The sequence below is a fragment of the Pinus tabuliformis genome, chromosome 4_1, assembly GCF_031772625.1.
Source record: "Pinus tabuliformis cultivar Carrire ecotype Pingquan chromosome 4_1, CPIR1, whole genome shotgun sequence".
Classification (NCBI taxonomy): Eukaryota; Viridiplantae; Streptophyta; class Pinopsida; order Pinales; family Pinaceae; genus Pinus; species Pinus tabuliformis.
In genome coordinates this window covers 912,681,752-912,693,292 of record NC_142303.1, presented here as the reverse complement: position 1 = coordinate 912,693,292, position 11,541 = coordinate 912,681,752, and positions in this window count along the sequence as shown.

The window sequence follows — 11,541 nt, the reverse complement described above, 5'->3', positions numbered from 1 at the left end:
ACAAAGTCTTATTGACTACTTTTTTCTACCCATTTGTTTGTGGATGGAATGTTGTAGACCTCTTCAACTTCATGTGCACATTCTCCCACAATATAGTCTAGAATGCACTGAGAAATCCCATGACTTTGTCTAAAAAATTGCTCCACCTAAACTCATCCAAAGAATAAGTTTGTTGCTTCTTTCCCATTGATAGTATTTCTACAGGGCATTATAACACACATCTTGTTGAACCTGCCAACTAACATGAATAAGTAGTCATGTCCCTTCCTAATTGTCGATAAACCTCACACAAAGTCCATGGAAATGATTTTCTAGGGACAAGTGGGTACAAGTAAGGGATGATATAAACCATGTTTCCTATTACTAGGTGTAATACCTAAAAAGAATAAAAGTAAGGTATACCTATTATCTAAAGCCTTGGAATTTGACTCACTCCTTCTTACCACTTCAACAACTCCACAATGATGGTATGGAAAACATCTCTTCACCCAACCATCGACTCAAGTCAAGAGCTTGCCACCCCTGAGCCCAAATATTTTGTTTCCAGAATTCACAAGTATCTCCTCTTGTCCCCCAAAAAATGCCCCTCTTCTTACTTCCCCCTTTCTTACATAGCTTCCTTCCATCATAAAGTGTGTGATCCCAAAACTCCACTTGTCATAATTATCTTTTATCTTAAGTTGTCTTTCCCTATGTCTTTATTTTTTTGCAATTTGTTAATCAAATTTATTTAGGGCATGACACTAGGCTTGTTGGTACAACAAAACATGCATCCTCTTATGAACCTAGCTACTCATTCTTGCATATTGCACCAATACACATACATATGCAAGTTCACCATTGTGTTACCTACACCAAAGTGCCCTGCAACCTTAAAGGTGTGAGCCTCTCTAATCAACTACAATCACTCACCTTTAGAAATAACAACTTATCCAACTTGTAGAGTAATCGTGATAAAGATGGTAGTCAACAGTGTTGTCACCATCGTACACATGACTATGACTCTGCCACTGTTGAAACATCTCCTTGAAGTCCCCATCCTCTAAATATGCTTCTTTATATACACCATGGATGAATGGCTCTATGTGCGTCAAAGTTCCCAAAGATGTGTTTTTTGATGTGGTTGGCCTTGAAAGCATGTTGGCCCAACTTGTTTGTGTTGTCATTCTTGTACTTGATCACTAAATGAAATTGTTGTAAAAACCCCATCCAGTTGTAATGGCTAGTTTGTTTTAATTTACTTTGGGAATGCATGTATTATAGTGGTTGGTGATCTATGTGGATTATTATCTCCTACGCCATCACATAGTGCTTCCACTTCTTCACAACTTGCATGAAGGCATAAAGATCCTTGTTTTAGGCAGGGTAGTTAAGAACTGCCCCATAAAATACTTCAAAATGGTAGAATACATGCCTTCATCCTTACATCAAGACCATTCCCATAGCATACCCAATCTCATATGTCTCCACTTCGAAGGCCTGTTATAAGTTTGGTAATGCCACAATTGGTGCTTGACTAATATTCTTCTTTAGCCCCTCAAAGACCCTTTGTTAACTCTTTCCCCAATGGAACTCTTACCACTTATCATTATGGCACGGGGACGGGGGGTGTTGTTACCACTGAAAATGAAGCTATGAATTTCCTTAGGTATTGTGTTATCCCTGTTAGTGTCTAGGAGTCACCAGTGATCAAATGGTCTCTTTCATGTCTTAGGTGAAGTTATAAGGTCAAATTTTTATGTCTCAATAGGTTTTCAAATAAAAATTTGGTCACTGGTTTAGCTTGTTTAGGTGTTTTCCTTCTTCCATCATGATTAGGGTTTTAAAAAGTCATTTTGGTACTGCCATCATGGATGGTCATGAGTCATGAGTCGTGGATAGAATCATCATGTCAGTTATCATCACATGGTCAAAGGTCATTTCAGAGGTTTAATGGTCAAATTCATGGTTTCATGGTCCATTAGGTGTCATGATGGAGTCAAACCATCAAAAATCAAATAAAGGTCATGTCACACTTAGGTCATCATGAATGGAAGAGGAAATTTTGTAAAAAGGTTCTAAATTATGTTTTCAAGTGTTTTGTGGCATCAAAAAGTAATAATGCTCATAAAAAGCTCAAAAGAACAAGGTTCAAACATGCAAAGTCATTCTTGGAAAAGAACAAGTGGGTCCCATCCCCACTCAAAAGAGGTCAACTCAGCTCATAAAATGAAAAAATATAAAGGAGAAATTCATTTGCATTCATCTACCCTCCTACACTCTTCATACACCATCTCCCACACTTTCTCTCATCAAATTCCTCATTTCATCACTTTTCCTCACAAACCCTAGTCCCTACTATGCATTTCTAGACTAGGACTATATTTCCTAGTTTTGCATCCCTTCCCCTCACTCCATAACATCCATCCCTATCTCCCTAAATTTTCCTAAGAATTTAGAGACCCCCTAACCCCTTCATCTCCCTCAATTTCAAAAACTGCCCAAATCCCCTATTTTTCCCTACACCAAACCCTAATTTCCCCTCCCATTGAGCTAGGATTTGCTATGGATTCTGATATTATTGAGCAGAGGAGGCATAAGGGACGTCATATCAGTAGGTATGAGCCAACTTCAGTACATGACATCATGTCTTCACCAGTTCTCAAAAAATCATTCCAAGAGACAAATCATTTGCTGCACATAGGGACAATTTTGCTTCAAAGTATGTTTTTGACCAAATGGAGATGAATTTTACAAAGGTGAAAGAGGTTTTAGTCAATAAGACACTAAGGAACAAAAACCTCCTTCAGTTCATATACAGGTATTATGATTTGGGAGAAATGCCAGAAATATAGTTGCTACAGGAGAATTGTTGCACTTTTGGAGTAGCCTTGGGCGATTGAATTTTTAGGTGGTTTGGATAAAGTGTTTGCAGTGCTTGATGACTCCATTATGTATAAGACATCATAGTATTTCCAAAAATACCAATTTAAACCCAAAAACCCTCTAGGAAGGCCTCCAAACACCCTCTCAAAGACCACGTTTTGTTTTTTCTGATAGCACACTGCGTTTTTGCAATTTTTGAGTGACCAACTTCAAACTTGGATTCTAAACAAATGGGAAAGTATTTTTGAAAAAATGAGGAGAATTTTGTTCATAAGATACCAAAGAACATAAACCTCTCTAGGTTTTGTAAAAATATTTATGGTTAGATATATATGGCTCCATCTTTGAGACCTATGTTTGCATAAAACCCAAAATTTTGGCAATTTTTGAAACAATCACTAGGTCAAAAACGTAGCGTGCCCCATGTTGCACTTTTGATGGGAAGCTCCAAATGACAATTTTCTTGCATATTTGGATTTTTTTATCACTTTTACATCACTTCTAGCCCCTGGGAGAAAACTTTCAACAAGTTCTGGTAGGTGAAAAAAGCCAAAAACCACTCAAAAATCACCTCTCTGCCCTCTTTTTGAAGAGCTCGCTGCATTTTGGAGTACCTCTGGGAGAATGAAGTTTTGAAGGGATAGGAGAAATTTTTCTTTTTTTTTTTTTTTCTTTTTTCTTTTTTCTTTTTTCTTTTTTCTTTTTTCTTTTTTCTTTTTTTTTCTTTTTTCTTTTTTCTTTTTTCTTTTTTCTTTTCTTTTTTTTTTTTTTTTTTTTTTTCTTTTTTTTTTTTTTTTTTTTTTTTTTTTTCAGTGCTTGAGGATTCTATCATGTATCAGACATCCATAGCTATCTCCATCATCTTTCATATCAGGATTTGGACCTCGGGAAGGCCTCCAAAAGTCACTTCTACCAATTTCACTGCATTTTCTCCTAGCACGCTGCGCTTTTGCCTGAATTTGCTGCGTTTTCACCTGAAAGTCACTTTCCTCAGTTGACTTAGTCCAGATTCGACCTCCACTAATGTAATTTGTCATTTTTGATGTTGTAATAATGTAATGAGGTGTAAATAGGTTGGTTAGAGTGAATATGAAGTAGATACATGCTTGTAAATGTCTGTTATGGTCAAATGTATCAGTTTTGCTATTAAGAGGAGAGTTTGTTAACCTCCCTAGTCAATAGGTTATGGTTAGAGATATGTTGGGAACTGCTCCACCACTCATGGATTCAACCCATGAGAGAGAGGAGATGTTGTTTTGGTCTATATGTATCATTTTCATAGTCATTTGGATGGTTGGGCATCAAAGGTAGGAACATTTGTAGCTTGTACTTCAACTCTTTATTCAGGAAATCGAAGGAGCAGTTGCAATTATTATCTAGGAATTCATGTGGAGTGAGTTTGTGATGATGTATTTTCTCTGTTATAGTTTTATATGAATGATATACATCTCTCCTTTCCATATCTTATTTCTTCAGTGATTTTCCTTAAAGGTTATGAGCTGAATTCTTTTCATGAAAGCTTTGTTTTGATGGGAATACCATTTTGTGTAATTTTCATTCTTAATTAATGAATTCATGGTGCACATGCTCATTAAGACATTTTTACTCTTTCAAACCCTACACTACACCGACAAAACCCTAAATCCATCACAAAAGTATTGCTACCTTGCTCCTCCGTGTATTTGATGTTGTAACCCTTTGATACTTTGACCTAACTACCTGGTTTTCATCCCTAACCCAACATCAAAACCCTAAAAACTCAAAACTTACCTGAGCCTAATATTCTTTTACATTCCATTCAAACTTTGGTTGTGATTTCATAGAGAGAGCCCTCTCTGGTTTGGTAGGGCTAGCTACCAAAATGAAAGCTTGGTTTGAGGTTACCTCTGTCAATCTCCTCTTCAGCCTGGAACATTGTGGAGGATAACAATCCCAACGAAAATCCTAACTTCAAAAACATTAGTAGGCACCAGTTATTTCATGGTGGTCTCCATTATGGAAAGATCTATTTTCAACTCTCCTCCACTTATCACATAAACTGAATACACCAAAGACGGTTTTGAAAACTCACACTTCTTGAGATTTGCTAGTAGTTGGTGCTTCTTTAATGTCTCTAGAACATGCATCAAGGGTGAGATGTGCTCCTCTCAGATATCACTATTTACTAGTATACCATCCAAATAAGCAATAACAAATGAACTTATAAAAGGGTGCAGTATATCATTTATTAACCTCATAAATGTAGTTGGTGCATTGCATAGGCCAAATGGCATTATTAACTAGTATTATAAACCTTGCTTGGTTTTGAAGGAATTCATCTAGGTATCTTCTTCTCTAACTCGGACCTGGTGATATCTAGACTTTAAGTCTAGCTTAGTGAAGTATTTTGCTTGCTACAACCGATCCAATAGATCATCTTTCCTAGGCAAGGGTTACTTGTTCTTAAGCATAATTTTATTCAACGCCATGTAATAAATACACATCGCCAAGTCCCATCCTTCTTCAGTACAATGATGATAGACAACCCACATGGTGATGTACTTGGTTGAATGACACCCTATTCCAGTAATTGTTGCAATTGTTTCTTCACCTCACTTACTTCTATAGTATATTGCCTATACAACATAATTTTTGACAATGGGGAATCTGGTAATAGCTAGATCTCATGCTACACTTCCCTCTTGGGTGGTAACCCTTTAGGCTCTTGGAACACATTCTTGTAGAAACTCTTCTAGTTGTTGTTTATGTCTCTTAGTACACCCCTCCAAGGATGCCTTACCGCTTACAAACTCTTCTGCAAACTAATTTTCTCTTAAAAACAGTAAAATATACTTCTTGTTGGAATGGATCAGTTTCTTGGCTTGGTTGGCACCTACTAACGAAATTTCCATCTTTCCTTTGTGTGCATTGATGGTGAACGATTTTCCATCCTTAACGAGTTGGTATTGTTTGGCTCTCTACATGAATATTACATGACTTCCAAACACCACCCCACATATATTAATGGGAATTACATCTACTTCTGCTTCATCAATAAAATCAACATTGATAGAAAATCTAATTTTGCATTGGTTTGTTACCTTCAACTCTTCATCCTTGTTTACCCATTCCAGTGGATATAGGCTTAGATTATCATGAACTTTAAATCCTAATTTGTTGACCAGCTCTGTTTCAATGAGATTTTCCTGCGATCCTAAGTCCAATAGACCATTAATATTTGTCTTCTTAACATGTATCTTGATGTGGAAGAGTTTGGTCATTTCTTTCTCTTCTTGTTGTTGAAGGCTACTAAAATTCACCTCCTTTTGCACTAATGTAAAAACAATATTCTCATCCACATCTAAGATACTTTCACCTAGTTTCTCAAATCAGTGGCTATAGATTCTTCTTATTATTATCTTTCCTTTTCTTCTTCAATTTATGCCGTAGATGCAACTTCCAACACTTTTCCTTTGCTTGGTCATTGATGTTTTAATGTGGCTAAGATATTTGAACTGATGTGTTGTGGCTACCATATTTTAATTTTCCCCCCTTTCTACTTCTTCTTCCCCTCATTAGAAGCATTATGTTGCTCCTTATGCTTCGATCGACTCAATTGCCTTTTCTTCAAGCCCCTCTCCAAGTATTGTGCATATACACAAGTCTCATCCATTAATCTAGGCTTGAACAACATCACTTGCTCTTCTAGATGGATATGTAGACCCCCTAGATACTTGAGGAGTACATTTGGGTTCTTTGGGGAGATATCCAACAATATGCCCATCTTTCTAAATTTCATGGTGTACACTTATACACTCTGCCCATTCTTCTTCCTGAAGTAGTGCCAATAGATCCAGTAGTCCTCTACATACCCAATAGGGTAAAATTGTGACTTTATGAAGGTTTTAAAGTCATCCCACTTAATCACAAGAGGATCTCCCTCCAACCTCAAGGTCTTTGTGTGTGTTATCACCCAAAAAATGTTTACTTAGTCATTTCTTACTAGGTTGATCAAAATACATCATGTAGGATGAGTTTTTCCATGGTAAAACCCACTTTCACCATAGGAAATCATTTAGTAAACCATTTTTCCTCAATTATTTCTCATTAAAATCCAAAAACCCCATGAGAATAATTAAATGAATCACTATTTATTTAATATTCTCTAGACATAATTATTAAATCATTATTTGATGATTATTTCTTCTTAGTTTTGACTTAATCACCTTGAAATAATTAAATAAATCATTATTTATTTACCATTCCTTATTTATTCTCTATTTTCCTTTTGAGATAATTGTTAAATCACTATTTAATAATTATTTTGAATTCATATTTGTCTTAATCCTCACAAAATGATTAATAAATCATTTTTATTTGTTAATTACTTCAACCACTTTCTAAATAAAGATATTTGACCATTTTGAATATCTTTTCCCTCTAAAAAAATATAATAAAATATTTACAACAGTGAGATTTTGATTTAGTCAATAATATTTTATTATTTTCTAATTCTCAATCTATTCCAATATTTTGTTATAAATAGAGGGTTTTCTCTCCATTCTTCACCATGACCATTTTCATCGTCCCCATTATCATCTCATAACATTTGAGCTCCCACTTGAGTTCAAGCATCCTTTGTTTCTTTTTTGCCCATTGCATACCACATATTGAGAGAGAGAAGCACATTGTTGAAGTGCAAGGTCAAGAAGGACCCATCCCACGGAGGGGGATCTACAGACCCAATTTTGTAATCACTCCTCACCAGGAATATTATTCTTGATTAATAAAATTGATTTTTCACATTCTCCATTGGGTTATTGCACTTATATTTATGTTATTATATGTTTCTATTTGCATGTTATATTTTTTTGCAGGGTTTTTCTAACATTTTGTTGCAGATTTGAAGCATAGACACAACCATCTTTTGTTGTTAGGGTTATAAGTCACCTACAACTTAAGTAAGGGGGTTTTGGTACACTTCTCCAAAAACTTTACACTAACAAATGGTGACTCCAGTGGTGTAGTGAATCAGAACCTTGGTGACTATTGTTTCAACTAATTTCAGTGTTTTTCTAGCTATTTTATTTCTCTCAATTTCAATTTTTTGGAAAATTTTATATTTCTGTTGGGGTTTTGAATCTTTCCACAGGTCACAGGTACCAGTCGCACAAGAGACAACATAATCTGGAGAAAATATATTGAGCAGAACAAGCAAGAACCAAACACACTTTTTGGCCTCTTTTTTTCACTCTCCAACGCACTTTTCAAATTGTTTTCACATCTAGACACACTTTCTAGGTCAGAAACTGCGTTTTGCATATTTCCAGATTTTTTTCGACTGTTTTTTTTTAGTTTTTGCCAAGACTGTTGCCCGTGTGTCGGGAAGGGACTTTGTTCTTTTTTTAGTCACCTCTAGACCTGTATCCAATTAGTATTTTTCTCATTGAGAAAGGAAAACCCCCCCTATGGTTTAGAGTACACCTCTATCATTTAGGAAGAGAATTGTTGAGTTGAGGAGTCTAGTGTGCAACATTTTCAACCACTGTTTTTCAGTACTTTTCTCACTATTTTGCAGTCATTTTAGATAGGTTTTTGCAACACTTCATTCCCTTTATAATCTTATCTTGTCTGTCCTCTTAGGATCCCCTTGTGTATCCTCCCATTTGCAATTTATTGTCTGCCATTTTCCAACATTCTCGCCTCTATCTTTTGTTGGTTTTCTGCATCACTTTTAATAGATTTTTGCTTTTAGATCCTAGTCCCTTAGACAATATACCTTTTGGCCATTCTTGTTTCTTTGAGTTGCTTGTTTGCCATCAATTTTTTTGTTTGATTGCCTTCTTGGGTGAGGGATTATGTCCTTAAGTTTGTTGTTCATTTTTAGTTTATTTTTAGTACCATTTACAATTTATGCACTTTATTTTCAGCATCATTGACATCATCAAAACATGTTAAATTTAACTCATCCATTTGACACATATTTCACACACGCACACCCTAAGAGAACGTGAGCATGGTTACAACCGCCAAGCCAACACTTGAAGCACTCCACATTAATAATAACTTAACTCACATAGATTAAGCCCACTTGGGCAACAGGGTCAAAACAATATGTGTAGTTAGGTGTAGGATCGGTGGGATAAGCTTCCAATAACACCCATTGATTTCTTACATTGAGACATAGAAAGTTGACATTTTAGGGAGCTTAAAATCCTTCACCATCCCACGTTTCAAAATCGGAACACGTTAGAAACCCGATTCATAGGCGGTTAGGCTAAGCCACGATACAAGTGATTCTCCTTGAGGTTACCCAACTCATGGTAGGGAATCTCATGTCATGGTTGATCACCAAGAAGCTCACAATTTGACCGCCCCCGTGGGACGAAGGTAACCTTAGTGGCTAATCTAAGGAAAACACCCGATAGGACTAGCTGCGGGCAAGCATTTGGTTCTCTACCCCACCTTTCTCTAGACAACTCTGCTTACGGGGATCAAATTTTGTCAAGTAAGAAGTCTCTTGGAAGGCTATCTAAAATAGTAGAACTAAGACTTGTTTGAGGATTTAGACCACCTTTAGGATAGAGGCCGTTTTTTCTTTGATAGGATGCATTTGCTTGAATTAGAGTAGCATATCATTATAGTTAGTTTACACTTTGTTCCATTGCACTAGGTGTTTGCTTGTTGTTTGTTACTCTTTTATCCTATCATCACCCCTTAGCCTTTTGAGTCATATTTGTCTTGAAATCATTACGCCCCTAGGAATTTGTCACGGAGGCTCTGTGGCCTTGACCCCTAGTTTCCTTTAGGACATATTCTCGCCAATGCTCAACGAGTAAGGGTTCATATACCAAGTCCTCCATTGAGTTCACAGACAAACTCTAGTTCTTCTAATTCTTCTATTTCTTCCTCTAATTCCACAGCTTCCCAACCCTGCATCGCCACCATGTCAAGCACTAATATGGGTGGTGGAAACCTAGGTGGTAACCAAGGTCCTAATCAAGGTAACCCCATAGGTATAACCTTTTCAAGTATGGCCACTAATCCACCCTTGCTTCCCTAGAAGGCTAATTTGAGCCTCCCTGATTTAAGTCAGCTCGTCAATGATCCCCTTCTCCATGACCAGAGTTGACCTCCCATGCCCACCAAACTCCCCTCATACATTCCCAAGTTTGAAGGTAATCTTGGAGAAGACCCCACCAATCATGTTCACTCTTTCCACATGTGGTGTTCATCAAATTCCATTACCGAGGACTCCATTCGTCTTCGTCTCTTCCAACGCACTCTAACTAGAGCTACTGCCAAATGGTATGTGGACCAACCATGTGCCTCTCATTCCACCTTTGTGACTCTTACCAAATCTTTCCTTTCATATTTCCAATTACCTCTTCGATATGACTCACGTACTGAACTTTTGACTGCCTTTCGTCAAACTTCTACCACTCGCCTTTCTGACCATGTGCAAGAACGACGATGTTGGAGAGGTAGATCCCCTCTGCGGATAGAGGCGATCCCACTAGACCAAAATGGATCTAGCAACAATCAATTCACGCTACCATGCAAGTTCCTAGTTGCAAATCGAAAGTGGATTATGAGAACCAACCTGGAGTCCAACGCTAATGTCGAAGAAGAGTTGATACTCCCGTTCCCTTGCTCCGGCAGGTCACAATCCTTGCGATCCCCGCGAATGGATACCTGCACATGCAAAGAACAAAGCGAATACAAGCATAAAATCCACTAAATACAACTATATTTCAGTCAGAAAGGAAATAGATCAAACATTATCATGATGAACAATAAGATCAGAACCATAATAGTAGTCGTTTATTAATGAATAATCAACAGAGAAAGATACAACCAAAGTTCTGACGTTGAACCTCTCCTCTGGCTGGGCGAGCAGCTATGCATGTCTTGCAATAGACCTTCTCTCTCTCAGACTTTCGGCAGCATAACCTCCCTATGCTTCAAAACTCTTACTATCACTCAAGACAAGCGTTATCACAACTAGCATTACTCAAAAACTAGCTTGTCAAATGCATGAGGACAGACTTTTATAGATGGAGTAGGGGAAGAAGATACAATGCATCAGGACACCCATTGTGGATTGGCATTATCTCCAAAAAGTCGTTGTGGATAGATGTCAAGGATAGATGATGACTCTCGACATCTAGAAGATGAGCTTTATCCTCAAAAGACTTCATGACTTGAAGGGAAAAAACATCTAGGCGCGCGTTTGTCAAAAATCTTTACCAAACTTGGTTGGCGCGGGTGTTGTTCTAAGACAGAGCGCCAATGGTCGCACCCTCTTTTGAGGATCTCATTGATTGGCGCGGGTAGGACATTGTGGACCCGCGCTAATGGAAAAAGGGTACTTTTCAGGGATATTTTGCAGGAGGTGTCTTCAGGGAACATGAAGTACATACTTAGGGGAACATAATGCAAGTGTTTTTAGGTTATGTCACTGCTCACAAGTCCCGGAATGAGTCCTCCAAAGTACGGGAAAGGGGTAACAGGGACGGTGACAAATTACTGTGTAACAGACGCAAAAGGAGGAGCCTTTGTAAAGCTCCTGAGTTTGAAGACCGTGTTTATATGGACTAGTTTTTTAGAACCCTTTTGGCCCCCATAGGTAAAGATGTCGCCTCTCACTTCCCTCACACTGAGGAAGAAGCTCTCCACATAGCCTTGAAATATGAT